The sequence below is a fragment of the Polypterus senegalus genome, chromosome 10 (assembly GCF_016835505.1).
Source record: "Polypterus senegalus isolate Bchr_013 chromosome 10, ASM1683550v1, whole genome shotgun sequence".
In the NCBI taxonomy this organism is placed as follows: Eukaryota; Metazoa; Chordata; class Cladistia; order Polypteriformes; family Polypteridae; genus Polypterus; species Polypterus senegalus.
Window position 1 is genome coordinate 72,975,232 of NC_053163.1, and position 25,049 is coordinate 73,000,280.

At 37.7% G+C, this 25,049-nt stretch overlaps 1 protein-coding gene across 2 annotated transcripts in view; it reads right to left on the reverse strand.

Annotated features, from left to right (window-relative positions):
- The window catches only part of LOC120537204, a 54,184-nt gene extending 32,357 nt beyond the window's left edge, over positions 1–21,827 (reverse strand). Inside the window, exon 1 of one of the 2 annotated variants that reach the window (XM_039765963.1) lies at positions 21,784–21,827. The gene's annotated coding sequence lies outside the window, so the exon portion shown is untranslated. Of the gene's footprint in view, positions 1–5,179; positions 5,401–21,783 lie in introns of those variants that run through there. The other variant, XM_039765962.1, reaches the window with a different exon arrangement.
- Positions 21,828–25,049: the final 3,222 nt, after the last annotated feature.

Genomic DNA, 25,049 nt, shown 5'->3' on the forward strand with positions numbered 1-25,049 from the left:
TAGATAGATAGATAGATAGATAGATAGATAGATAGATAGATAGATAGATAGATAGATAGATAGATAGATAGATAGATAGATAGATAGATAGATAGATAGATAGATAGATAGATAGATAGATAGATAGATAGATAGATAGATAGATAGATAGATAGATAGATAGATAGATAGATAGATAGGACACAATGTGGCCTAAACACACATCAGAGAGACAGAAAAAGAAGAATATTTAAAAGTAAGAAAAACTTCTGACTTGCCACTTACAGTCACAGTGTGGCATTATGCAGGCAGGCATATCACTGTTGGTACTATGGAATCACACACTGAAAACATTTTTAACTTCTTACTAACCACAGCTTATGTCAGTTTTCTTTTCAGGTCTCCTCTGCCACAGCCACCTGCTCAAAGTACTCTGTGGCTGCTTTTGATGCTGGAAGGAATATGGATGCTCTAACTGTTGATGTTACCCATTGCATCAGACCTTCTAGGATGGAGCAACATAACAATAATGAAGTACTTTAGCACAGTTTTGTTTCCCAGAATGCCCAGTAGGTCCTGGGGGGTCTTTTGGCCTTGAAACCCCTGCAGGTCTGTTTTCTTCAGAATCTAGCTAGTTTGTGTTTTGTTTTTCTCATCTCCTCATCTCTTTGGCTGTATATCATTATAACCACTAAAAGCTTCATTAGTTAATAGTAATTTAAGCTATATAGACTTTTTCAATTTTTTTAACTTATTTTTAATTTGTTATGTATGTAATTTTGTATTTTATTTTTTCTTTGTCTTTCTTTTTTGGTAAGTGTTAATTCTTTCATTTTCACCTTGTAAATCACTTTAAGCTAGATTTTACATACAGAATGGTACTTTACAAATAAATGTTATTGTTGTTGTTGTCTTTATATATCCTGTCAAATAATAAAGGGAAATGTAGTCTGAACAAATTAAAATTTGTTTATCTGTCTGTTTTCTCATTGGTTTAATCTAAGAATTGCAAAGTTTTAATTTATCCCGCTGGCACTCGGTAAAGGGTAGAAACCAATTTTGTACAATCTCAGAACATACCAAAACTCATTCTGACCAGGCCAAGTCAGAGTGGACAATCCATCTGGCATACAAAGGAAAACTCATATGTGCAGTGACAATCAAGCTGAGATTTGAGCTATGAGACAGCAAACAGTGTCTTAACCTAAGAAAATGTTAAAAGAACTAAAGAACTGTATTATTTACTAAATACAAAAGACTGTATATGCTGTATATAAGTGTGTGGGATTACAGTATCTGCGGTGGGTTGGCACCCTGCCCGGGATTGGTTCCTGCCTTGTGCCTTGTGTTGGCTGGGATTGGCTCCAGCAGACCCCCATGACCCTGTGTTCGGATTCAGCGGGTTGGAAAATGGTTGGTTGGATTACAGTATGTTACTTGTTTATATATATATATATGTAAATTAAATAAAATATTTATATATATGTAAAGAAAAAAAGAACATGCATATAATTAATAATACTATGACCAACACCCTCCAAACCTCACCTCATTAACCTCCACCATCTCCCTACATCCACCTACCCTCTCCTCCTTATTTACTATATATTGCTTTTGATTCCTATGATTTTCTATGTCTAATCATTTTCCTTAACAATAAAAAACTATTTTAGGGTACATGATTCAGTTTTGTCCCTTTCTGGAATTCCAGCAACAAATATTACATACATACATATATATAACATAATATAATATATATACATATACTGTATATATATTCTTATTTAATGCACTGCCATGACTGTTTATTTGCCTGTCCAGGATTTTAAATTAGCACGTAAATTTTTTGAACTATTGACCTGAAATTTGGTACACATATAATACATGACGTCTACTATTCACTTTCAGGGTGATGATTGACCTCCAAGGTTATTCCTCTTTTTATTTTTATTTTATTTTATTGTAGAATCAGTTCTCAGCAGTGGCCCAAAGGGCAGCCATGCGGCGCATGCGTATGAATGGCGTACTCATCCCTACCACCTACACCGTCACTTCCCCTACCTCTTTATATCTTAAATCATTCTTGAGGCAGATTGAAAACTTAACTGTTAGCTTAAGTGAAAAATTAAAGAAAACGAACTAAGTAATTGCAACACAAACATTGACTTACTCAGTTTTAACACAATAAGATACTGATGAAAGAAGAGAACAAATGGCCTCTAGGGTGGAGAAAAGAAGAGCTGCTCAGGAAACAGCAAACGCATCAACCTCTGAGCCAACGAATGCTAAACATATAGAGAAAGAGGACGAAAACTATAAATTCTCAAGTCAAGTGCATTCAACGTGCAGTTACTGGTGTGTGTATATATATATATATATATACATGTGTGTGTGAGTGTGTAAATGAAACGAGTCACATAACCTTTTTACATTAAGCACATCACAATATATTGTAAAGTATTGGTGGAAACTTTGGAAATATGAGCAGTGTGAAGGAAGCTTCTTGAAATGACTTAAAATGGGGTGGAGTGGTATAAAGTGTTGCTGTACACAAGCCCCAGTGCCTCCAGTTCGGTTCTAGATTGAAATGAGGTATCTCTGAGAGAATCATTCATGGACCCCCTTTGTGCACTTTTACCCCACACAGAATTTGCTCAGTGTACGTCAGAATAGTTTGCATATCTGAACTTCCCCATTATGTCTGCCTACATTTTCACTAGAACTGCACTACAAAGAAGCCTTCTCTAGGGAATGTTCTTTCTTTGTACTTGTTACAGCTACAATTGATTCCCCGGAGTAAGATAAATATATTCAAAATAATCATTTTAAATGGTCTGTCATTAGTGAGTGTCTGTGTGATTGTATGTACAGATTGGTACATATTATATTTAGAGTGAAAGCCTTAATGTAAGATAACTTAAACAATAAAATGATTCTTTTACCAAAAAAAAATCATCTTAGAAACATATTTTGAATTTTCAAATTATCCCAAAAAATTTACATAAACCTAAAGAAAAATCTAGAGTGATGAAAAAGTCAATCAGTCACACCACAGAAGAGTTAATGGGCGCACATGCCTTTATGTAAACTAAAAAACCGAACAGGTCTTAGTATTGAAACAAACTTCCAACTATTTGACGTATACATGTAATTCTGAGGACCTGTTAAATAAATAAATAAATAAATAAATATAACTGCTTTGCTACACAGATTACTCATAAACAGAAGCCGATGGCCAGTGGCAGACCCGCAGAGTTCTATGAATGAGAGCAGGCGGAGTAAACGAGTAAACGAAACCTGCGACATTAAGTTCATCACATCACACTGAGCCATGCGTGTGCTAGACAGCCATTATACCTTCGTCATTCCTGGTCAGTTTATTAAAAGCATCAATACCGATGACCTCCGGTTATTTATTTTCTTTTATAATTTGGTTACAAAGAAATTTGCTTAAATGATACGACTGCTGTAACATTTAAACAAGCTGTCGTTATACGTCTCGGTATACCAACTGCGGTTCCGACGGTTATACTTTTACAGTCCTCTTTGGTTATAACGTACGGTATACACCACAGGCAATACAGCCGAGTTAACTTTCTATGGTGTAAACAAAAGTAAAAATAAAATCCCTCAGATTTCATACATGAAAAGCGCTCTGTTCATCTGAGGTTCCGTCTTTCCACGTGGCTGTTTCGCAACTGTCTGCTCTTTTGACCGCATTCAAATGGAAGACGTTCATAAGACATGATACTGTTTATTCCCTTTATCGCAGATATACGCTAGTATTAGTCATCAGTAGCAGAAAAGCGATCAGCCTTACTCCATGACAGCTCAGCAGGTCGGCACGGTTGCAAAATCGTCTGTGTTGCAGTACAAGCCCTCCCCTCGACAGAGCCCCCTCTCCCACCCTCCCTGTTCATCAGAATAAGAGTGTGACTCATCTCTGCAAAACCTGCAGCTGCGATTCTGTACCTGTTCTGCTCTGAGTAATTCACTTGCACACGCGTATACACACAGACACACACACTCGCGCAATTCATTTCTAAATTAATAACCGTACTTCAGCATTGACATTCAAAAGCAGCAGAAACAGCAAAACATTTTATACTTCATTCGTCCTCAATTGAAGTTAACGATCTATTCGTTGCATGACAAAGGGTTCGAGGTTTAGTATTGGATAAAAAATAACGACATCTTGTTAAAAAAAAATCGGGATTGTTAAAACTGATGGTCTTTGGTATAAGAAAGTTTATTCCAGTAAACACCTCTGAGTTACGTAGACTGGTTTACTGTCCATTCCTTAGTCAAGATGCTTTATATTTCATCACGTGACATTCCTATAGGCGCCTACTATATGTGCGGGACAAACCACCGCCTGAAAAAGCATGACTGAACTGAACTACTGGAAAACGTGATTTTATTTATTTATTTATTTAAATGTAGACCAGCATTCCTGGTAAGTTATGAGAGTCTCGATCAGTTCCACATATGCCCCCTTAAACAAACTAAAAAAAAAAAAAAAAAGCTCAAAAGTTTTATGACAAAAGCAGAATGGCAGTGCATGCATCAGTAGAGAAATGACGACAGCATGAATCCCAGCATCTTTAGATATACTTAAAAGAGACTCAAACACCCTAATAAAACATTAAACCTACGTATACGCATATAATCGGTACTGTCTATATTATGGTATACTTAAAAGATTAGAAATCCTAATAATGCTAAATACAAATATGTAAAAAAATATTCAGTATTAACTATATTATGGTGTATATTAATGATAAAAAACTACTTAATGTCGATATTGGTTTACACGCGTGTAAGAAAAATTATACCAGTCACAGCAGCAATTGGAATGCTTCCAGACAATTATGGCCATCGTCACATATCACATATGCATATTGTTGCTCATGATGCTTTTACTCTTTATATCTATTGAACACCAGTGTATCTTGCAGTTCATTAAACAGAAATATCACTTAAATTGTCATAGATCCATAACATGCCCCTTGTCATCTTGGGAGCCCCAAAAGCGATAAATAACTGTTATTTTCATTATTAGTGAAATCTGATATTACATTTAACAGGTATTCCTTATACTTTAACAGTATAGTATTTTTGATCAAACAACATAGACCTAACAGTATGTCAAAACAATCGCATATTACTTTGAAACGGTTAAGGGGAAAGAGTAACTTACTTTTTTCGCTGTGATTCTTACTTTAAAAGTAGAATCTTCGAGTCCCTCTCTCTTTCTCACTCTCTACCTCTCTCTATCTGAAATGTGACGAAATCTAGCAATGCAGTATTACACAGCGGGTCTCTTCAGAGTACAATCAAAAGATTTGATTTTGTTTCTTTAAAATTCTGATATGTATGTAGTTCTCAGTCTTCGGGTTTACTGCTGGTTGCTGTCCAAGCGAAGCGTGGTGCTGAAATCAAACTGCTGAATATCTCGCACTGTTTTCTAGCTCAGTCCTTGTAGCGTAAATCAGTTTCCATGGCAACGTAGCGTCACGAATTTAAGGTAGTCCACAATAATATTACATTCCAATAATCAGAAATAAGTATTAATGAAAAACACATATTTTTTAAAAACTATGCTGTTGTAATTATTTGTTAAAATGAAATAACTTCAATGATGCTTTTTCACAATTGATATTAGGTGCTGTTTCAAGATTGAAAATATTGTTTCCGTCATGAAGCAAGAATTAAAAAAATATATTACTTTTCAGAATTTGAGTGTAAAAAAACTAAGGTTGATATGAGCCGACTAAGTAAAACACGTTAATTATAATAAAATAACTGGATTAGTAAAACTTTCACTGAAGATAATTAGTTTATTTTGTGTCCTAACAAATATACATCACACACAAAAGACACACGCTTTAAAAAAAAAACAAAAAAAAAAAAACAACTAAACAAAAAAGCTTAAGTTACTGTATGCATAAAAGAAAGAAGAGTGCATATTTATACGCGTGCCTTGATTTCTGAAGATTCCAGCAGCGGGCGGGAGAGGAATCTCTCGTCATTCTATTCTAATAGCAGAACTGCCCAGGCATTGCGTCTCTAAGATCAGTATAATGCATAGACAGTAAAAACTCCATGTAAACATTTAACTTAGGTTGCAGTGCATATCTGGATCAGTAGCCTCAATAGGTTTCTTAAACTCAAGTACTGAATTCAAAATAGAAACAAAGAAGCAAGTTTTCGTGGAATGGATCTGTGAACCTGAAACAAATTACTGAATCAGGCAGTTGAAGTGGAGAACCTGAAAGGTTTTGGAAAATATTTATTTGAGATATTAAATAAAATAACTGTTCACTAGTCAACAAATCTTGACTTCTTGGGAAAATACTCTTTAGTAAATATTTATTGTGCAATTAATTATAACCAAAAGAAAATAGGTTCCAGAATTGCAATTCTTAGTAACAAGAGGTAATGCCTAAACATCATTTAGATTTAGCCACACTAAAGTTTAAACATTACAATTGAAGAATGATTGTTGTCTTAATTTCAGAATCACAAATAACTTGATTAATATTTAATTTTTTAATTTAAGTGTACTATTTCACCATGCTGGAGCTCACCAGTGCTAACCAAATGGATTCTCTATATTGCACTTTAAGGTTGCTCGCTGCCCTTAGGTCACTGTTGCTGCAATATCTGAAGTTATTGCATCTTTGCCAGGCTTGCTGTTTTTTATGGAATCCCCTGCAGCTGTCTCGGAAGCTGCTCATTTGAGTGATGTAATGTCAACTCATGCTTCTCTTGATTCATCAGTGATGTTTTACCCAGACTGATGCAACTAATCAGCACCATTACATAGCCCTCTTTTCAAAATTTGCTGTCCCCAACAACTGTTTCCAAAGTACTTGCAAAAGTGCACAAATTCTTTGAAACAGAGGGGTGGTCTTTTTTTAAGCTGCAGTTGTGCAGCCAGTAACAAGGTCACATCAGCAGGGGTTTTAAGTGTTGTGTTGTCAGGTGATCCAGATCTGCTCTTCTGTGTGATGAACTGTCCATTACACGTGGGATGGCAGACCTCCTTTCATGTAGCTACAGATATACCAGTCATCTCTCTGCAGTCTTCATTTCCTGATCTAATACAACAATGGATGTTCCAGGTACAAATTTGCTTCATCTTTTGCCCGTAGGGTCCTATTGCCAGCTGTGCTCACCTGGGGACAGTGGCATCACAATCAGCCATACTTTCCCAGCTCAATGAGCAGACCCAGCATCTATTCTGAAGGTCTGCCAGCAACTACACACCCTGGCCAATGGACCTTAACAGATGGGGAAGTCAGCTGTCTTCCTTGTGTACTGATGTTGCACCCCCAGATCTCAGCCTCGAGATCTTCATAGAAAGTCCAGCAAGTTCATTTTGTACCTCTGTGGCACTAAGTTGGCTGTTGGTTTTCTCCTTGCCCCGCTCCTGGCATCCATTTGATTCCTGCTTTTTACATTGTTCTTTTAAATGGCTCTCACTAATGCTACAATTTTGGAAATCTTGGAACTTTGTCTGGTTTGCCATTTTTATAGTAACCATTGAAGCTTTGAAACTTACTTGAATGATGGAATGCAAGCTCGTACTGTTGGTGACTCATCACTGATGTACTACAAATATTATTTAATGTTTCCGTTCAATGAAGTAGCATGTTAAAAGGAAACTGAAAGAACCAACATTCAATTTATTCATAAGTACAGCAGAGTACCATCAATTTATGAAAGGAAATTCCTATTCTGTTTCTGATTGATATTTCCTACTAGCAGTATATATACAAAGAAAAACAATTAAGTCATAATACTTAATTCCAAATGCATTGCCCAGTATATAACTGTAGACAGGAATGAGGAAACCATGTTATCAACATCCAACACACACTGAAACAAATATTGTCATCCGAAAGTAAATCACCTGAATCGAGTGCTTGAAAGGCAAACACAAATGTGAAGCTTGCGTAGCAGAACATGGCAGGCAGCAGTATGAACGGTCGCTCTTATATCTAAAGCAGCGTTTCTCAACCTTTAAGTATTTGCTACCCGAGTTTTCATAACAGTTTTAATCGCACCCCCCCTAACATTTTTTTTGAAATGTAGATGCATATTTTATTATACCTACTTAACTTTTATCGACATTTATCTAACTCTATATTTATTGTTCTAGTATCAGAATGTAGTTTAAGTTAATTTGTTTTGGTTTCAACAGATGTTTTTTTCATATTTTTGATTCTTGTTTTCTTTTTTTCACGTCTTCGTGCCCCCCTAAGGGGGTCCGCCCCACAGGTTAAGAACCACTGATCTAAAGACAAGATGACTGATGAATTGTATGCATCAGAATATGAGAGTAAAATGTAAAATATGAGGCACAGTTGTTTCCTTGTTGAAATTTCACATGAACGCCCTGCTTTTAGGATACGACTAGAGTTGTAAAAGTTGACAAATTTGTAGATTTATAACATATTGTAGAAGACAGCTTTTATGTTGAGTGAGTCATAATGTGTGCCATTTGGCTGCTGTAGATGGTTATGTGCCTGTTAGTTATCTTGGTAGTTACATTCTGTTAGTGAAATAGTAAAAGCACCATTTGAAGACTGTTCAAAAAGTACAATGTATTAAATTAAAACAGAATGCATTACTCAGATTACCTCAAAGCCAAAAGAAATACAAAATACACAGCTAATGGTACTCCTGTAGCAGATGATGCCTTGTTTCTGTGACAGATCAGCAGACTTTAAAAAAAACAGCAAATCAGCCACAAGACTAGTTGCATATAACCATAATAGTAAACCTATTGATTAGGCCCGCACCTTAGGGTAGTATACCCATCAATTTAATTACATGGAGGTGTTAACTATGCATTTTTAATTGGATGGTAGGAAATTTAATGTATTGTATGAGGCAACTTTAATTTTGAAATGCTTTGTGTATAAGTCATAATGTGTTCCTTTGGAGTGGACCAAAAATTTGTGTGTAAGTCAATTCTGTTCTTTTTACTAATAAAATAAACTGCACCTCTTTTGTACCCTCTGTTGTTCACCTATAATAATGGTAGGCAATGTCGGTCTTGGAGGGCCACAGTGGCTGCAGGTTTTTGTTCCAACTCAGTTACTTAATGAGAAGTCAACTATTGCTGATGAAGTGCTTATTGCTCAAGTGACATTTTGATGCTTCATTTTAGTGGTGTCTCTTGTTAACGTTCCCCACCTTTAATTGCATTGCACTCAGTGTTTTTAAATGATCCTTATTAGCAATAAGATGCAAATGACAAAAGAGCCAGCAGTTCTCCATCTAACTTGTTACCATTTACACCATGTATGGATTCATCATACACTATCTGGTTTAACAAAATACTTAAGAGAAGAATATGACAGACTAAAAATTATCTGCTTTAGGCTTCAAATCATTTGGGTGATATCCTTGGAAAAGAAAAAAATCCATAATATTTTCAAACTAACAAGCAATAAAATTAAAGAAGTTCTCAGACTGGCAAGGATTGGTTTCTAATTAACCAATTGAGTTGGAATGAAAACCTGCAGCCACTGTAGGTCTCCATGGCTGTGACCTATAACATTAAACAAAGTCCATCTTCCTTACAATTCTGCTTTGGAAAAGCGGGTTTATAAAATGGATGCATGGATACAGCTGTAATAGTATCATTCTTCCATTAAATGTTATAATATCCAGTCAGATAACTGTTAGGATCATTCAAATCTGTTTTTTTTTTTTTATTTCTGTAATTAAGGCTGTAGCAATTGTCACTGTGAAGGAACTGTGTTTTTGTGCAATGCATTACAATATGACTGTAGTTGGGCATACAACTGCTACAAGTAAGTTTTTGAAGAGTGTTACTGGAATTATGTTTAAGGAAGAATTGGCTTGAGTTTAGAAATCTATTATAAATTTCCTGTGTGGCATATTAATGTGTTGTTTTTCTATTAAGTCGATGATGAGTTTGTATTGTCCCAACACTATACTCTGACAGCAACATATATAACTGCAGACAAGACTGTGGGAAGCCTGTCATCAAATTCCAGGGCATATTTAAACTTCATTCATAAGGAGATGAGCTAATCACTTGGACTACAGAGCGGAATTCAGCGTAAAGTAAGAAAGATGTTAATGCCAATGAAGAGCCGTAGTTCCAAATAATTACAGGGAGACTAGAATAGTGCAATCAGAATTGAAGAATTCAAAGAAAAAAAATCTGTAGAGTCTTTATAATTTGAGAATGACAGATTCTTATTTGAAATGTTTAAGACCTGGAAGAGTATAAACTATGTATACTGCTAACGTTTTTTTCCACACATTTCTAGTTATGTCAGAAGCAATGAACTGATAGGCATTTAAATACACAAATATGCAAAAGTGCTATATATTGTAATTTCATTAACAGAAATTCACAAAACATGTAAAAGCATAATGCTGTTTATCCTAGATTATCCTAGGAAATTGGAAATTAATTTTGTTACTGATTATTTAAGATATATATTTTTAATCATCCTTCAAGCAACATAATTTTAAATAGACTAATGTAGCTTGGTTGTTTTATTAATAAAAATAGAAAAAAGTATGATAATCTTTGAAAATTAGCAATTTTTATCTAAATTTCTATAAGGCTCAATCTGTTTTTTCTTCATGCATTTGGCCATGGTGTGAGAAAATGACACAAAACCTTTCGGTGACTATCCTCTCATTTAGTAGAAGGTCAGCGACTATTTTTTCTTTTCCAAAAAACACTGGTGCTACGCTTGCAACTCTAAATACTGCAAAACACCACCAATACAAAGAGCCCGTCTGAGCAGAAATAAATCAGCTGTGAAGCAGAATGCCAGCTTCCTGGGCATCTAAGACTCCATAATAGTGTTCCCTGATAAAATGATTTTATATATTTAGGAATGACTTTATATATTCTGATGCTGACTTTATATATTCAGGAATGACTATATATATTCAGGAATTACTTTATATATTCCGACGCTGACTTTATATACTGTATTCAGGAGTGACTTTATATATTCCGACACTGAATTTATATATTCAGGAATGACTTTATATATTCTGACACTGACTTTATATAATCAGGTTTTAGTTTCTATATATTCAGAACACTGACTTTATATATTCTGAAAATCATTATATTTGTCTGTTTGGCACCCCATAATATGGGATCTATGGGAAATGCTAACTCAATAGAAGCTCTTTGTTTTGATTTTTTGGGGCTCTTTGTAAATGTCTGACTCACTAACAGTTCATTTTCCTGGGTGGTATCACTGACTGGTCGACCACTTTTTGGAGCATTACAGATGGACCCATTTTCACCAGATTTATTGCATATTCTATAAATTGTTTGTCTGCTTGGTGGAGGTGTATTAAAATGATGTTGGTCATTGGTTATATTATCAGCCATCGTTACCTAAAAAATAAATCATAAGTAAGGATACAAAATAATACCAGTAATAATAACAATATTAATAAGAAAAAGACAAATAATACAATAATTAATAAATAAATATTTAATACAAGAAAAAACTTTTGTGTTTTACACACTCACAACTGTAAACTTATTTTTGCCCAACCCAAGTATATATTGTCACACACAAGTGCTTGGGGAACAGGTTAAGGGCTAATGTGATTGTAATTCTCCATTGAGACATGAGGGAATGCTGTTCAATAACCATCTCTCTTCTTCTTTCCCCTCTGCAGAAAGGAAAACTGACATGTATATCCACTCGTTACATAACTTCCTTGGTTAGACCACCTGGTTTCACCTCTTCCTACCAGAATACATCAAAATAGGAAACGCTGCCATCTAGGGCAGTCCAACTGAATTACAGAATGACTCAACAGTGCGCTGTACAATATGTTTTCTTTTACATCTTTTGCATGTTTATTAATAGACAGGTTTTACCTTTGAGGTGCCCCAGACCTCTTTCTTTGTCTTCTTGACTCATTACTATTTATATATATATACATGTACAGTATATACTGTATGTATGTATATATATTGTGTATACAGTAGAGTCTCGCTTATCCGACATAAATGGGCCGGCAGAACATTGAATAAGCGAAAATGTCAGATAATGGGAGGTGTTAAGAAAAAGCCAATTAAACATCAAATTATGTTATAATTTTACACATTAAGAAACTAATACTGTGGCTCGGTTCACAAACATCTCTGAACACGTACAAATTGGGTTGTGACCAAAAAGTTCGCCAAACTTTTGCCTCTGTTCATGACCACACACTCGGTATAGGAACAAGCCAGCTTCCCTTTCGGTCTGTGTGCGCTGATGATTTCCATACGTGTTCACTCTCTCTCTGTGCATTCCCTGTGCAGAGAGAGAAAGAGCACAAAAGAGAGACAAAGACAGACACACGCACGCGCGAGAGAGACATGCACATACACACGCACGAGGGAGACACACTCACACACACGCGCGCGCGAGAGAGAGACATGCACACACACGCATGCGCGTGAGAGAGACACATGCACGTGCGCGAGACACACGCACACTCACGCGCGCAAGACAGACACGCACACACGCCAGAGAGGGCTGGCCACATAATCCACTGTAATCATGTTTTCACAACAAAACAACAGAAAAATGTAACTGAAAAAATTAACTTAGCAACAAAAAATAGACTATGCTCACGCTCGCAACTTGCAGTTCTTGTTGCCGATTGATGCTTTTTTTTTGTGTTTTTTTTTGCGGTGGGACGTTGGATAATACAGAATGTTGGATAAGCGGAGGTCAGACAAGTCAGACTCAACTGTATATACAGTATATATATATATACAGTATATTGTGGAAATCGGGGGTCGGACAGCCCCCTAACCAGAACACAGACAGCAACACAGCACAGTGCAAAAGTCACCAACAATGATGCACAGTCCCTTCTCTTTTGTCTTCTTTCTTTCTTTCTCTCTCTCTCTGTCTTCTCTGCTGCCTTCACTCTTCTCCCAGCAAGCGTTGTCCTCCACCTCCGGACTCTGGCTCCTGCAATGGAGTGAGGTGGCCTCATTTATACTGCACCCAGAAGCACTTCAGGTGCTTCCTGACGATCATCCGGCAGCACTTCTGGGTATGGTGGAAGTGCTGCAGTCCAGGGCTCCGACACTGTCCAGGTGACCTCTGGCAGTGGCCATGGGCTGCAGCCAGATTCAGATTCCAATGTGGTCCAGGATGGCTGCTCTCTTGTGTCCCGAGGGAGGTATTGTCTAACTTTCAGTCCTTCCATCATGGAGGTGGCCCAGCCATCCACCACACTCTCTCTCTCTGTATATATGATATATATATATATATATATATATATATATATATATATATATATATATATATATATATATATATATATATATATATATATATATATATATATATATATATATATATATATATATATATATATATATATATATATATATATATATATATATATATATATATATATATATATATATATATATATATATATATATATATATATATATATATATATATATATATATATATATATATAGAGAGAGAGAGAGAGAGAGAGATGTTTATATATATATAATTTTTACCTGAAAATCCACAAGGGGAGAAAATGTTTTAAAATAGTATTTTATTTCTAAGATTTCAAATTCTATCCAGAGTCATCATCAGAGGAAAATGATTAGACTTACAGGAATCCAAGGTAGTATATAGCAAATAAGGAGGGGAGGGTAGGTGGATGTGGGGGGATGGGGGAAAAAGGATGAACAAATCAGATACCAGAGACCCCAGCAAACAATCATCTCTAACTTGAGCCCCCCATCCCACCTGGCACACACTGCCTTATCATCAGAAGGTACAGCACATATCATTTTCAGATCAGGCATCAAATTAGTGCAAAAGCCTTCAAATACTCTGTGCATCCTCCATTTTAATGGTTAAAGTAAGAAATTGGCAGGAGACACACAGAACGCAGTTTTTAGCATACCGTGTGGTTCACGCCCAACTGTATACGTGGTGACAAACATTAAAAATACTTGCAACATGTATACAGGAACATTGCAATCCTGTCAGAAGGAAGGACCCGCAGTATCTGATTTATGCACATATAAGTTTGACCAGACATACATTTAAATGGGACTCAGTGCAAGTAAAATTCAAGGCTAATACTAAAAGTGCCAGAGAACTGGCTAAATCATGGCTATTCAATGAAAATACCATTAACAGACATTTGGACATGAACCCAGCAAATGCAGGCTTGAAAAGAAGAAGCACATAATAAATAAGACTTTATGACCAGCACCATCTGAACCCCACCTTCTTAATCTACACCCCCATGTCCACCTCCCCTCTTTATTTGCTATATATTGCCTTAGGTTCCTGTATGTCTAATTAGTTTCCTCTGATGATGACTAATAATAGGAGTTGAAAGCTTAGGAATAAAAAAATATTTTCAAATATGTGATTCATTTTCTCTCATTATGGATTTCCAGCTACAAATATACAAATCATATCACAGACCTTTGCTTCCATATATATATTGTCACAAATGTGCGATTAGGAGACAGTTTACGGACCCACATAAGTGTGATTATCTACTGGACCAGGGATTGGCGCTGTCAGATAACACTTTCTCTCTTTCCTCCTCTGCTAACCATCAGGAGGAAGTCCTGCCTGATGCTTTTGACCTCACTTCCGGTCCCGGCACTCCTGGCATCACTTCCTGTCACAAAACTATATAGCTGCCATTTTGTTGGACAAAAAATCAGTTCTGTATTGAGCTTGGTCTGTAAAGACATATTGGACCAATTTTTTTTGTCTATTTTCAACTATATGGGCTGACTACTGCAAACCTTTGTTGTGGTCTTTGTGATTTCTTCACCATATATAAAAATCAAGATAATGGTTACACGAATTTGTTACATGAGAATAATTTAAAATGATATCATTAAAATTGACATATAAGAAACAGATCACATTTATAATATATTGAACTTCTGACAATGATTTTGTTTTTTGAAACATATATTTGTAAATTGATTTATCACTCTAAAGGTCTTAAATATGTTGATGATCATGCAGTACTGTTTACAAATTAACATGGATTAGAGCAACATTATCAATATCCTTTCACTATCTAAATGAATGAGTATGACGCACATCATCACATTTCACCATTAACTTGGTCATCATTATCATCAGCTGTCATTTTTGATCAAAAGGGAGCTGACAGCCTCTAAAAGGTTATTCTTGCTGCCATCAATGATGATCTTTTAGACTGATCTGCCAGTTTTTTTTTTTTTCTAAATTATTTTCTAAATGCTGTATTTTGCAAATGCCGCCCCCTCAAATTCTTAGTAAGTCATTTTCATTAACTTCACTACTAATTCTTAAATCTGCCCAGAATTCAATATGATATATTTAGTTCTGTAGAATATAAACAATTATTCTGTATTTTCTTCTTTGCTAAATGCTTCCACCCACTTGTACTGTACATCTAACCTAGAAAATCCCACAAAGAATCATGTCAGTATTGAACACACTGTCATGTGTGATGCAAAATGATGCAGTTAAAAATCTATAGTCATTTGGCAGTGAGTGACAGTGATCAATTAAATGAACAAATCCTCTAAATGCCCACTTAATTAGAAGTTAAAAAGAAGACAATTCCCATTTTCAATAAGATCAGCCTTATACTGTATTTAAACTCAGAACATGCTCTACCCATGTGATAGATTTTCATTGTTGGCACTTTAAACTCTCAATGCACCTTCCATCCATCCATCCATCCTCTTCCGCTTATCTGAGATGAGGTTGCGGGGGCAGCAGCTTGAGCAGAGATGCCCAGACTTCCCTCTCCCTGGCCACTTCTACTAGCTGTTCTGGGGGAATCCCGAGGTGTTCCCAGTCCAGCTGAGAGACATAGTCCCTCCAGCGTGTCCTGAGTGTTCCCAGGGGCTGGCTCCTGGTTAGACGTGCACAGAACACCTCACCAGGGAGGTGTCCAGGAGGCATCCTGATCAGATGTCCGAGCCACTTCATCTGACTCCTCTCGATGTGGAGCAGCAGTGACTCTACTCTGAGCTCCTCCCGGATGATCTTAATGGGAAAGCTCAGACACCCTGTGGATGAAACTCATTTCAGCCGCTTGTATTCGCTATCTCATTCTTTTTTGTCACTACCCACAGCTCATTACCATAGATGAGGGTAGAAATGTAGATCGACCGGTAAATTGAGAGCTTTGCTTTATGGCTCAGCTCCCTTTTCACCATGACAGACCGATGCAGAGCCTGCATCACTGCAGATGCCACACCAATCCACCTGTCGATCTTTCACTCCGTTCTTCCCTAACTCGTGAACAAAACCCTGAGATACTTGACCTTCTCCACTTGGGGCAGGATCTCGCTCCCAACCCTGAGAGGGCACTCCACACTTTTCCAGGTGAGGACCATGGTCTAGGATTTGAAGGTGCTGATTCCCATCCCAGCCGTTTCACACTTGGCTGCGAACTCATCCAGAGAGAGCTGAAGATCACAGCCTGATGAAGCAAACAGGACAACAACATCTGCAAAAAGCAGTGACCCCCTCAACGCCCTGGCTGTGCCTAGAAATTCTGTCCATAAAAGTTATGAACATAATCGGTGACAAAGGGCAGTCCGGAAATGGGTTTGACTTACTACCGGCAATGCGGACCAAACTCTGACACCAGTTGTACAGGGACCGGACAGCCCTTATCAGGGGGTCTGGTACCCCATACTCCCGGAGCAAATCCCCACACACAGGATTCCTCGAGGGACGCGGTCAAATGCCTTTTCCAAGTCCACAAAATACATATAGACTATTCCAGTCTACATGCCCAACCAGTCTCAATGCACCTTTTACACTAAATTGTAGAAATGTGTGGGTGGTGTGTGTGTGTGTGTGTGTGAATAGAAAGAGGAGACCAAAGCCTTCTCCAAATAGCCAAGGTGGCCTTCTTTATTAAAAGGTCTTATACTAAAAATAACTAAATTCACCGACCACCATTGACACATTCCTTAGTTGCTGCTTTATTGTTTGTTTTCTCCTACAATTTACCAGCTCTTTTTAAACGTATTGCCTAGTACTGATGTTACTAGGATCTAGGGACTTTTCCACATACACTGGGCACAAAGCTGGGGCTGGACCCATATTGGACATAATTCAATCACATAACAAATTCACACAGACAATGATGTTTACTTATAATTTGAAAAAAAATATATAGTCACCTATGATTTTGGGATGAAGGATGTAGCTCAAATGTTCTGAGAAAGCCATTATGGACAAAACAAAAAGTTGAAAACTGCACATCAACTTTGACAGGGCCAGGAAGCTAACAACTGCATTATTGTACCTTCTCCAAATAAATACAGTCCAAAGAAAAAAGAAAATTGTTAACCATTGGAGAGCAATATAAAGGAACTGCCACACCGAATCATGCTGCACCTTGACAGCAATGGTGGCTAAGTACTGGTGCTCAGTCCTTACCACACTTTTGAAGTCGATTTACTAATAGACCCCTTATTGCTACCGTCACACATGGGCATTATGGGTTCACCTTCTGGGCTAGTCAGAGGTAAGCACTACCACCTCGGGACTGATGTGGGTTTATGACTGCTGACTGTTCTCACTTTTATTACCCATAGCTCTGAGAAGATGCCCATTGAGGGAAACCAACCTCACCCCTTCTGGTTCATGAGCTATAAATGTGGAGTGCTCCTGGAAGCAGGCATCTCATTCAGGAGATGAGTCACCCTTGCTATGGAGCTCTGAGCATGAAGCCCCTGCACTCTCCAGAACCTTTAAGATACAGCCTACGACTATACAGTATTTTCCTTTTTAATTTGAGCAGATTAACTATTTTGAGTAAACAAGGTCGCCCCGTATTTACATAAACATGTCATCATGACTGGTGTCTTAGCCTTGAACAATGACACAGCCTAACCTTTTGAAGTATTTGAAGAACTTATTTATTGGACTAAGGCTTGAAATATTACATTTTGCATGTAGAACTCAATCAGAACCCTTTGATTTGATGAGGAAGGCTCTTAAGTCTTCTTAAGACCGATCTTAATAGATCTAAATCTTCTTCCTGGGAAATGATGAAAAATCTTTATATGGGTACTATCTCAAAAAACCACATTCAGGCTCACTTTCTGGTTTAAAAGCTGAACTCAGAGTAAACACAAATCAAAAATGAGAAACACTTCCTATGGCCCATTATTTTCTGGCATAGTGATGACATTGGTGCCCTGTGCAAAAACGTTGCTACACTTAAACTGAAACTTGCAGATCAAGAAGGCCATAGATGGTGTAAGAACACACACATTATGTGACTTCCTGAAAACTCAGAGAAGGAGAGATGGTGTAAATACTTTTTATTCCAAAGGTTTCCAGTTTTAAGTAGCTCCAGTTCAGAGGCTAAAAGGGCTTACATGTCATCAAAGGTTTAGGATATACTGGCAGATATCAAGCACTGGCTACGTCCATTCATAAGACTTCAGAGATTGTCCACAAGGTCAGTCATTCATCAAGAGTGTGAAATAAGCAGGTACCCAGCATCTCTGAAGCAGAGCCTTTGAAGCAGTCTGGTTGATCCTCTAGATAAAGAGATGCTGTTTTCTCATTCAGAATCTGCTCATTAGAGGCTGTAGGGTTAACACAAGGATCTGCACAAAGAACTTTAACTGTACTTTCTGTTTCTGTTTGTCTCTATTGTTTGTGCGAATTGTACACCATTGGTATGTGTGGTTTTTAACAGTGAAATATGCTGTTAATTGATAGTATACAGTTTATTTCTTACCATGAGGATCGGTTGGATGTGAGAAATGTTGGGCTTTGTTTGAATTGTTTTGCCTGCTGTTGCCCTCACTATGTCACTATCCTAACTAACAGATTTTTTCCTCTTAATTTTCCAGTGTTCTCATACCCAATTTTTTTTTTGCCTTAATGTGTCACATTTTTATTCCATCATGGGGGAGGCCTAGTGGTGGGAAAGGCTTGAGGCTCTTGGGTATTACTGTTTAATTGTCACTTGTCCACCTGAGGATTTGTGTGATGCTGGGAAGGGTTATGAGGAGTGAGAGAGGGGAGTCTGCTGGATTACAATTTGTTGGTTTTCAGAAGGGGTTGTGAGATGACAAGCCTTTAATGGTTTATGCATGTTGGATGGGGTGAACTCGGAACCAATAATTGACACATTTTTATCTTTATTATTTTGTATCCCAATGTTTAATTTAACAGTTGCTTCCAGGAATGTGTGGGGCCTGGGAGCGAGCATCAGGACGACCGATGTCTTTGATTACGTAGTGCATAAGAAGGTCGGTGTTGTTTTTCTACATGAAACAATGCTTTGGCCTAAAATGATAAATAGGCTTTGCAATAGGCATTATTTGTTTGCAGACTCTGCTTGAACTATTTCAAGGAAACGTGGCATAATGATTTTTGCTTCAATGTAGTTTACAAGCCAAAGTTTGGGGTGTAACTTCAGGCATGCATTGGAGATTTTGCAACAAACTAATGGAGCTTGGACAAAGAAATATTGCACATTGCTCCGTGTTCTGTCTGACTTCATATCACTCCTTCTTCCTTCCATTTGAAGGCAACCAAATCTTATAGCTGAAAAACCACACGCTAATTCTGGGGATGGCCATGAATACATTTTTGAGTGCTCCTAGATCTGCTCTGAAAGAATATCTGATGCTCAACTTTTTCACTATGTGAATTTGTTACTGACCTGAATTTGTTTAACACTTTTCATCTGTTTAACTTCCCCACCAAGCCTTTTTTATTCTTCGTTCCTTGTTTTAAATCATATTTGAGAATGGACTACCTATTTACCTTGCGATCACAATTATTTTTCTTATTAAACTCAAGTGTAGATCTCACTTCACCTCCAGATCACTGAGCTGCTTCATCTCAATTACACCTTTTGCAGCTCCTGTCATGTGCACTGTGATTGTTAGTTTAACACATCTCTGTTCTCTGATTCAGAATTCTGTGCGAAGCACTCAAGTATTTCAGAGAAATTTACAACAGAGTCTGTCTGAAGACCATCAGTGACAGATCCCTGTGTGACTGCTCCAGCCTCAGGATCCTGTGATGTCATTCAAGGGCTTGTGGCTGGAGGTGGAAGTGATGCCAGTTTGGAAGGCCTGCCTCCTGGTCAAACTGGAAGTGACATTCATGTCTAAACCTATCAAACACCATTCCTTCTTTGTTTTTAAGGTTTTGCTGGCTAATATTTTGTAGAATGTGTGCCACCTAAATATTAATTCACTAATTTAAGGAGGTAGGTTTTAAACTGTTATATAGTCTGACAACACTATTATATACAATTTGTATTAAACTGTGGCATCCTTTCCAGGAAAATAATCACAGTTAATTTAACATAAATGCAATTAATATGCAACCTCAAATGCCATTCATTATTTGTTATTATATTTTGTTGCTGCATTCTTTGTAAAAAGCGTTTATGCCATTCTTTTTTAGTATAATGTAAAAAATGGAAAATATAATGATCAGGTTAACATGCTCAATGTGCAAAGCAATCAAGATATCAAAATCCAGAACATGATCTTGCAAAAACCTCCTTGACATGTGTTAATACTACATGTGGTTTAATCAGCCAATATTTTATGGTATTCTTAGGTTAAATATTTTGGTGAGAAAATGTCACAATTTACTGTTCTGTGATTGTTAGGTGTTGTAACACATAATCTACAAACAACCAGCACAGGCTGCAATGAAACATAATAACAGAAGAAAAATGTCTGGTATGTACATGTATTACTCTTATGTTAAATATATTAGATCATTTCTCTAATGCAATGCCACCATTAAACACATCCATCCATCAGTTTTCTCAACCCACCTATCTAGAGCAGGTGCACAGTGAAGAAGCTGGTGCCTGTTTCAGTTAGCAAGGCCATCAAAAGTCTGAAAACACACACATACACATACATTAGGGCTAATTTAGCATGGTTAACCCACCTAATTTGCATGTTTTTGGACTACGGAAGCAAACTGGACCACCCAGGGGAAACCCATCCATAGCACACACTTCATGCAGGGAGTAGCAGGGACTTAAACTCCAGTCTCCTTGTTATGAGGCATCAGCGCTACTACTGTGCCACCAGGCCACCCCAGTTTTTCACATATATTATAATATTTCCTTCATACGATGTTATACTTTGGCAACTTAATATGGTAACAAGTCATCTACAAAAGATCGGCAAATGCTGTAATGATACCTAATAACAAAAAAGACTGGCTGGAGTACATGCTTATTACTCTTACGTTAAATATATTGTGATAATTTTTGGGATTCAATGCCACCATTTAATACACATACTATAAGAGTTCATTCAGACACTGTTATAGTTTAAAACTTATTTTATTAAGCTTGGTGAATGAATATTTTGGTGAGACGCTTTCTACAAAAGATTAGCAAATACTGTATCTAAATCTAATAAAATGTGAATTTTGAAAAAGACCAGGCAAAGTAAGCTCATAACAAAGAATGAATGCAGTTTAAGGGTATTGTACAACAATGTCACTTATATTTCTAACTGAAGGCAGACCTTCCAAACCTACATCACTTCCACCTCCAGCCACAGGACCCTGAATGTTATCACAGGGTCCTGTTGCTGAAGTAGCCACAGAGGGAGCCTGCCGCTGGAGACCTTTTTCAGAATTTATAACTTTTAATTTCATCTCTGCCAAAGATCCCTTATGTGTATGGTTAGCAGCTGAAGAAGCAATTCAGTACTTCACAATAGCATATGGTGCAGACTTGGCTCACCTGTGCAGTCAAAGAATCCATGACTTACAGTCCTGCCTATCTTCCTGTCCCCTTATACTGGACCTAGAATATGAAATACCAATTATTATTGTAAGATATAAATTAAACAGGGCGGCACAGTGGCGCAGTGGGTAGCGCTGCTGCCTCGCAGTTAGGAGACCTGGGTTTGCTTCCCGGGTCCTCCCTGCGTGGAGTTTGCATGTTCTCTCCGTGTCTGCATGGGTTTCCTCCGGGTACTCCGGTTTACTGCCACAGTCCAAAGACATGCAGGTTAGGTGCATTGGCGATCCTAAATTGACCCTAGTGTCTGGCGCCCTGCCTGGGGTTTATTTCCTGCCTTGCGCCCTGTGTTGGCTGGGATTGGCTCCAGCAGACCCCCGTGACCCTGTAGTTAGGATATAGCGGGTTGGATAATGGATGGATGGATGGGTAAATTGAACACTTTGCTTCTTCAGATGGTTAAATTTGAGATCTTTATCAACTGCATACATCTTCATGTATATAGTGCTAAGCCCAGTATATTACTACCCTTAAAATTATAATATTGTAGGGTATTTGTGTCCATTTCCACCATGAAAAATAATTGGGTGTCTCTACCCAAAAACATCCAGCAGATTAAGGGAAGTTGTATAGTTTTATTCTGATTCATGATCCTTGTCCGGAGCTTCATTTTCTTATGGAAAAGCTATCTAGTGATGAGGTGGGTATACCTGGGCTTTCAAAATGCTTTAGTTAAGTTCAAGGATGTGTTAGATTCAATGAACACAGGATGCCACCCAGATATTGACAATATGCGCCCAGCTATTCTTTTCTTTTTTCTATCCTCCCCAGCCATTTGCCCTTATCATCAGAGTCATTTTTAGAGACTTAGAAAATGATATTATAAATAAACACTCTACTTTTCTACTATTTAAATATCTATTTTACGAAAGTCTGTATTCATTTCCATCCATCCATTTTCCAACCCACTGAATCTGAACACAGGGTCACAGGGGTCTGCTGGTGCCAATCCCAGCCAACAAAGGGCACAAGGCAGGAACCAATCCCAGGCAGGGTGCTAACCCACTGCAGGTCTTATTGATTTATTTCTTGTTATTTATTTTTCTTACCTAATTTTAATTTGTTTTTCTTTTCTTGCAACTATTTATTTAACATCTTGTAAAGCACTTTGAGCTACATCCTGTGTAGGAAAATTTGCTATAGCTATAAATGTTGTTATTAGATTTCACATTATTTTATCTGACTAGATAGTGCTCTTAATGTTTCCTTACCTCTTTAATATTTGGCTTTACAGTAGATTACAGTTTTTGTCTCACAACTTCTGAGATGGTATAGTAATAAAAAATTCCTCTTCTCTTTCTGTCATTGCAATGACATAAAATGGTAAGTGTACACTCTTGATTTTTGCTTGCATGCTATATGTATAAGTGGGATTTCTAAAAGGAAAAATGTAAAATGTTGCAACTGTGGAATCACTACATTATGGCACTGTGAAAATCCATTTATAATGGAAAAGAAAACTCCTTACATCTGAAGTGTTTTCTTGTTATTGGAAAACCATACAAGTACCAGAAAAGTGTTGTAGCCCAATCTGAAGCACTCCTCAAAGGCTGATGCTTTCCTGCAGATTACATGAAATCAAAGGAAAATACTTTTTTTATTTTAAATGGCTCATTTTTATTGTGTGGTCTCCACACATGTTGTATATATAATCCTTGAGGTAATATTTAAACTGTCTTAGCAGCTTATTACCAAATAAAGTTTTCTTTTATTTTAAAATTTTGTTGTGTAGAAGTAAATTGTGCTGTTTATAGTGTTGAGAGAATAGCTAAGGTAAATGGCTAACACAGCCTTAATATGGTGTGGCTTAAAAAGCAAGATAATCAGTAACTACTTACAAAATATCTATATATATAATTCACTAAGGCAAGACAACCATGAAAAGCACGCCGGAAGGGGCGTGGATTCACTAAGCCGCCGACAAGTGAGACACCTACGGCGCACGAAGGAAGGAGCCACGCCCACCAACTCCATTGGATATGGCGACAACTCGCAGGGCCACGCCCACCAAGTTGGACGCGAGGACACAGAAAAAGTGGCGTCATTTATATTCGTCTGTCGAGGAGGCCACATGCGGTGCAGGGCAGGTTAATGTCATGCACCTCCGAGCTACGTTGACTGTTCATAGAGGCGAGTTTCTCGCGGAGGTGAATCACCATATGCAGCAGGTGAGGGGTATCTCAGGGGATCTTTAAAACAATCCTTTACAACTGAGGTTAAAACACAATGAAGTAAGCAGTCTTTAAAAACCGATTTTTCGGTTACAACGCATGACCGCTTGCACCATAGCAAACTGTTTTACACACTACATACAGATTCGCATCCGCGACAAACATGCGTCTTCTTAGATGCTCCTGCAGGAACACGGAAGACGTTTTCCTACCCACCAACACTCCTTTTCACCGCCCCGCCCCTCGCTCTCTAGGCATTCACACTGCCTGCCCATGTGCCCGGACGCAAAAACTCACCGACCACCCAGTTAGCCTCTTTCGTCTTTGCTAGGAGTCCACATGCACGTCTAAGCCACGTTGACTTTTCATTATTCTTTTTGGTTTCGACACCATGAAAAACCATGCGAAAGGAACAACGAAGCCCCGCCCAGAAACTCTACCCCTCCTCCCACGTGCTCAGGAACGCACCTCAGACCACTGCCCGCCAAATCAAACAGCTCATCAAACACATACTCACTCGCATTGGTCTGTGCTCCGTCCAAACCCAGCTGTGAGCCACGTTGACTAATCTTTTGCCCTCCATGGCTGCCGCTTCAAATGTATTTCATGGAAACAACAATTCTTTCAATGTTACGGAAATTCCTGCTTCAGGTAATTGTTTGTTTCTGTCAGTCGGGTTTTTTTGAAGAAATGTCATTGACGAAACTGTTGCTCTCAAACTTCGTGACATGGCTCTTAGCTTTGTTTGCCAAAATTGGGATAACTTCGGTGACGTGGTGTCCGTTGTTCTTAGTCACAGAGGCATTATTATACAGTCTGCTCAACAATACGCTGATTACATGAATACGTCCGGACTCTATGGTGCAGCGTGTCAAACGGTTTGCGAGGGGTATCCCATGGGATCCTTAAAACAATCCTTTACAACTGAGGTTAAAACACAATGAAGTGAGCAGTCTTTAAAACTAAGTTTTCGTTACGACGCTCCACCACGTGCTCCATGGCAAACTGTTTTATACGCTACATACAGCAATTCGC